This window comes from Rhinolophus ferrumequinum, chromosome 15, assembly GCF_004115265.2.
Source record: "Rhinolophus ferrumequinum isolate MPI-CBG mRhiFer1 chromosome 15, mRhiFer1_v1.p, whole genome shotgun sequence".
Taxonomy (NCBI): domain Eukaryota; kingdom Metazoa; phylum Chordata; class Mammalia; order Chiroptera; family Rhinolophidae; genus Rhinolophus; species Rhinolophus ferrumequinum.
The window spans coordinates 22,736,186-22,741,869 of record NC_046298.1 but is presented as its reverse complement, the minus strand read 5'-3'; the positions used below and the strand labels follow the sequence as shown (position 1 = coordinate 22,741,869).

Genomic DNA, 5,684 nt, shown 5'->3' with positions numbered 1-5,684 from the left:
GTTTTGATCCTCGTGCGGTTCAGGGCTGGGGAAGCTCAGGGCACCTGAGCAGGGACTGGGAGAGCAAGGAGGCCTTAGTGGAGAGCACTCATGCCCCTGGTGCCTGGTGGAGGGGGGCTGGGGTGTGATGGGCTGGGTCGGGGTGTGGTGCTGATACCAGGGCGCTGCTGTGCACGGTGCAAGCTGCATGTGCCTTCAGTCCGGTGGCTGGTGATGAGCAGGGCACTTACATGCACAGACAGGGGCTCTGAAAGCTGCAGCGATGATGGGCTGAGGGTCCTGCGCCAGGTGGAATCTTTAATGTTCTCTCCTGGGCAAATGGAGCCTTTCTCTGGAGGCTGGAGCAGGCTCAGGTGGGCTGCTCCACAGTGTGGCCCGCGGAGGAAGAAACAGCAGTGCCTTTACAGTGGCTGCCGTAGCTCTGTATCCACTCCTTTTTGTACGCTTCCCCCACTGCTCCCAGAGCCCTAAGGGTCCCCTCCTGTGATGCCACTCACTCCCTGACCCACCCATCCCAGCTGAATGGCTGGGCAGCACTCTTCTACCCCTCTGTACATCTCTGGGCATCTCTGTGAGTCTCTGTGGGTATGGGTACCTGTGCTCCTGTGGAAAAGCAGGCTGGGAAGGGGGCAGCAGATGGCATGTGAAGTGTCACCCCCGCAACTGTCCTGATGTGCTGGGACTGGTCGCCATGGGAAGAGGCAAGAGCAGATGGGGGGCTGGGGTGGCTTCTTGACCATACCCTTGTCCCTGCCTGCCAGGCTGCCAGCCCACGCTGGGCGGCCACCAGCAGCTAAGCCTTCTCTGAAGACAGGGACTTGCCTGCTTGTCCTTCTCACAGGCCACTCTCCTCAGGCCAGGACCGAGCCCAAGCCCCTCCTTCCTGTACCACCATTTCTTCTGCCAGCCCATTTCTTCCCCCAGGCAGTGCTGACGGGCTGCTGCGGGGTGAGGATACCAGCAGTGGTTTCGCCAGTGCCAGCAGAGAGGGCAAGGGCACCGAGGACCCAACCTTCTTATGACACACTTGGGGTCCTGGTTGTTGGCCCAGCCCCTGCCCACCTGCCAGCACTCAGGGAGGTCCCCCACCTGGAGAGCAGAAGAGGGAGCTGCAGAAGAGAAAGGGGGACTTGGCACCAGGGTGAGCACCGAGTGGGGCCAAGGGCCCCTTGGAAGTGCTCCAGGGCCCAGCCTGCCCACCCCACTGTAACCGTGAGCTGCTGTGAGCAGAGCCCCTTTTTGAAGCAGGCGTCTCCCTGCAGGTGCGGTGTGCCGCTCTTTAATTTTCAAATTAGAAAAGCAATTAAAAGAATTCAGGGAGTATGCTGCTCCTTCCAGTTCTGGTTCCTTGAAAGAGCTAGTGGGGAGGGAGGGAGGTACAGGAAGGTGAGGGGCACTGGATTTCCCGGGACCTGGGAGGCCAGTCTGCCCTCTGTCCTCCCCCAGCCCCCCTCCTCCTCCCCTGACTATGTCCCTATACCTGGCGGCTCCACCCCCACACCTTTGATCCTGGCCCTGCCCCTGCACCCAAGTCTCTGGGCACTGGCCCAGGAGGATGCTAAAGGGAATGGCAAGCTGAGGACTGGAGCCCCCAGCCCCAGGAGTAGGTAACTGGGGAGGGATTTAGCTCCGGGCTGGGGGGGAGGGGCAGCCCTCACCCCCCCACACGCACACACACAGTCACCACTGTAATGACAAATGAACTGCCCCACTCGTCATTCCACCCTCCAAGAGGAGGGGAGGATAGCAAAGTGTTTTATGGCTGATGGCTCTAACATCCGCCCTGAGAGTGCCTGCTCTGCTCTGTCTGGGGTTACCTGGGTGCTTTTCCTTGGGGACACGCCTGGGTAGCTGGGTTAGGATTACTGTTTTGCCACTTCTTGGCAGTGTGACCTGGGCAAGGCACTGCCCATCTCTGAGCCTTTGGGTAGTGGTAGTTCTGTCCTGGTCCCCAGAGTGGCAGTGAGGACCGAGTCCAGCCTGTCTGTGACAGTGGTTCTTGATGCAGCCAGCCTCACCTTTTCTCCAGGCCATCCACAATGCTCCCTGCATCCTCTCCCAGGCGTGTGGCTCCAGCTCACACGCCAGCTTTGAGCTTGCCAACGTGAATGGCCAGCCCAGGGGGAAGGCTTCAACACCGTGTGACCCTCCAGATACATCACTTCTTCCTGTCCTTGGGGCTGGCAGCACTCACCTCCGGCCTCAGGAAATCCTTTCCTGCTGTTGCTCCCAGAGCCGGCCATCCGCTGACCTATCCAGCCAACCTCCTGTGCTGCTGGGAAAACCAAGGCTTTAGGAGGCGAAAGGCCTGCCCTCCTCACACTGTGCAAGCCATCTGAGCCCACTCTTTTCACTTCCCATTGTCATAAGCATTGCCTTGCATGATGTCTGTCTTTGAAAGTGGCCATCCTAATAATAGCTGCACAATATTCCATCGAGAGGCTGTGGTTGCCTCACCAGTCCCCCATACTTGGGCATTTAGATGATGCCTCTGCTTTGTTTGCAGTTAGAAATGCTGCAACAGACATTGCTGGGTCTAAAGCAAGAATTGTTCATTGTGCAATGGGTCTGACCTGAAGAATAAGACCCAGAAAGCCCAGCGTGGGAACCAGTCCCAAGCTCTTCTTCCCACTTAGGGTCTGGGATCAGCAGCAGCCCTCGCCCCAGTGGACACTTTAATGGACAGATGAGAACCATTGTCCCTGTGGGCTGGGCCCTCCATGTTCCCTGTACAGATAGCTACTCCAGGCCCCAAGGGGAGGGGTTGGTGACATCTCCCTGCAGCTTGTGAGCTCATCCTCAGCCTGGTTGGAGGTGCCAGGCTGCCCCTGGGGAGGCTGACAACGGTCTAGGAGAGTCCTGTGCCTGGGCAGCACTCTTGTATCTCCACCAGCAACACCTTCTCCCCGCTCGTTCTCTCCCAGTGGCTGCTCGCCTTCCTGCCTGCACATTCCCCTGCACCCCTTATGGGGTTGAACCTCAGTGTGTGGGGGGTGGTGCTGGGCCCCAGTTCTCAGCTGCCTGACCTTTGGGGTCTCCGAGTGCCAAAGGGTCCTTGGCCTTCTGAGCACAAGTGCCCCCGCCCCGTGATTCCCTTCCTGCCCTATCCTGAAGGTGCTGCAGGACAGTCAGGCTAGACTGCAGTCTAGCAGTCCCGCTGTCCCTTCCCTGGCCACCAGCTCTGTCCCCGCTGCATCTGGGAGTCTGTGGAATGGGACAAAGGGTGGTAAACTGGATCTTAACCTACTAATCTGGAAAATGGGGCTAATTATGAAGCCTGTTTTGCAGAATTGCTGTGGGCATGAAATGAGCACGTGATCATAGAGCCTGGTCCAGGGCCTCACGAAGGCTGTCTTGAGGGCTGTCACTGTCAGAGCTCCTTGGCAGTCAGCCCAGGAGGGTCTGCTTCCCTCATACACCATACACCCCAATCATTGCCTGCCCAGCGTGTCCTGTCCTATCGCCCCAAGCCTGGGAGGGGGCATTCCTCTCCCCCTCTAACTACCCCCTTCCAGCACAGTGGGACACAGATCCTAGGGCCTTGATTCCAAAGCGGAAATGCCATTCTGGGAGGCACAGGCTGGGGAGTTGGGGGGGTGGAGTTGAAGTGGAAAAGGAGCAAATTTTTGAAATGCCTGCGCCTGAGCTGGGTTCCCTTCCCCCGTCTGCCCGCCCACACCAGCAACCCCACCCCCAGTGCTACTTTAATCCAGCCCCAGAGACTGGAGGGTCTCTTTCTCCCATTCCCTTGTTCCCAGCCAGCCACCCCGCTCCCAGGGCCAACTAGGACAGAGTTGAGGGCCAGGTATTTTTGTGTCCCCACCCATCCCTGCAGAGACCTCCTGCCTGGAGCCTTGCATACAGGGCACTACCTGGCGGTGAGGCCTGCTCCCTGCCCCTCTCCCTACTGGAGTGGTGTGCTGGGGGGGTCGGGGGAACACTTAAGGACTCCCTCCAGCCCCCAGCACAGACAGATGCTCATGCATGGCCCAGCTGGTCCAGATCTGCATCCTTGGAACGTGGGGTGACCACCAGCCTGAGGACAGGGTCAGGGTTTAGGGGGGCCCGTAGTTTCCTGCCTGACTTTGGGGCACAGCTGTTGGGAACAAGCAGGAAAGGATGTCCTAGGTAGTGGTTCTCTGAGAGCTGGCTCTTCTGTGGGGAAGTGGGCTCTTTTGAGGGGGCCAGTCTTGGGGAGGGCATAGGTTGGCAGCTAGTTGTCCTGCTCCTTCTTTAGGACTCTGGGTCACACTGTGTCCAAATCCCACTGCTCCTTACCCACCCCCTATGCTGTGAGTTCTGTCCAGTGGTTCCCCAAGAAGCTTTGAGGAAATGCAGATGTCCAGGTTCCCCCCCACTTTTTGTTTTGGAGACATACCTAGGAATCTGTTTTTAATAAGCTCTCCAGGGGACCTATAAGCAGCCAGACTTGGACTGCCCTAGCCCAGCCCCTTTATTTTACAGATGGGAGAAGGCCTGTCCAAGGTGGCACACCTGGCCAGGATGTCAGGTATGTGTGTCAGGTGGAGGGACAGCTGTGGCTCCACCTTGGGCTTATATGTATTTTATACGCCAGACCAGAGGGTTCTCTGGAGGGCAAAGCTGAGTCTGCACCACTGCTGCCCTGGCACCGTGAGCTGCCTGATGTGTCCACACTCAGCAAGTGGCCCAGGATGTTGACTGTCCAAGGGTCGGGAGATGAGGCACTTGACTGACCTGTTCTGGAGTAGGTTCCATCCTCACTCTCCCTGCAGACCATTGCACAAGCCTGGACTGTGCTCTCACCCTGATTCTGCTGCGGGGGACAGTCACCCACCTACAGTCTAGGGAGTGGGGACTCAGGAGAACCAAGGCGCTCTCCACTCAGTTCGGCCTCATTCCCTACAACTCCCACCCCCGCCCCCATGTTGATGAAACAGAGCTGTTGGGTTACAGGTGTTAGGTGCCCACAAGGCTGACTGGGGAATTGGGGTGGGAGCAGAGCTCTTGGGGCAGAAACCAGACCATGGGGGGACACTTCAGGGAGGCAGGATTCAACTAAGGGGAGAAGGTAAGAGAAGCTGAGCCCCTTGTCCGTGAGTGGACTGGAGCCTCGGTCACACGTCCACATGCCCGGTAGAACAGGATGAGCTCCATCTCTGCGCCCTTTGGGTTACAGGGACCCGCCGGGTACTCGCTGGAGTCCCCAATCTCTCCGTCTTGACTTAATTTTTCGGGATCTTACATGGCAGGCCTCACCTGAGTCAATACGGGGATCCTTATTATTAGTTTCTGCCACCTGGTGCACGCCCCTTCCCCTTTACCTCCAGATTCAGGTGTGAGTCGGAGGACCCGAATGACGCGCGCGGAATGCCCGGGTGTTGGTGGGCGGGGGAGGCAGCAGTCCACTTTAGACTAGTGCCTCGGGGGCTGCAGCAGCTCCAGGAGCAAGAGAAGGGCAATCCCGGCAGTCTGCCTAGAAGACGAGGCATTTGCTTAGTCCTTTGAGGAGGGGCGTGTTCTCCCCCATAGTAGAGGTTGGGGACGTGCATTTGGAGAAAAGGAGATACCCCGCGTACCAGGCTTGAAGTCTGGCGTTGGGCAGGCGCCTAGAGCTTGGTGCTGGTAAGGGATGCGGGGCGGCCCCACCGGGCGGCGCGTGCCCGCGTACTCCCGCAGCCGCTCGCGAGCCCGCGCCCCAGGGC

General features: G+C 58.7%; 1 long non-coding RNA gene across 1 annotated transcript; it reads right to left on the bottom strand.

Annotated features, from left to right (window-relative positions):
- Nucleotides 1-1,900: 1,900 nt before the first annotated feature.
- On the bottom strand, nt 1,901-5,609 carry LOC117034640 (uncharacterized). Its single transcript, XR_004425122.1, has 3 exons — nt 5,559-5,609; nt 5,304-5,455; nt 1,901-2,272 (listed from the first exon to the last, which is right to left on the bottom strand). It is a non-coding gene; the product is annotated as an uncharacterized LOC117034640 (long non-coding RNA).
- Nucleotides 5,610-5,684: the final 75 nt, after the last annotated feature.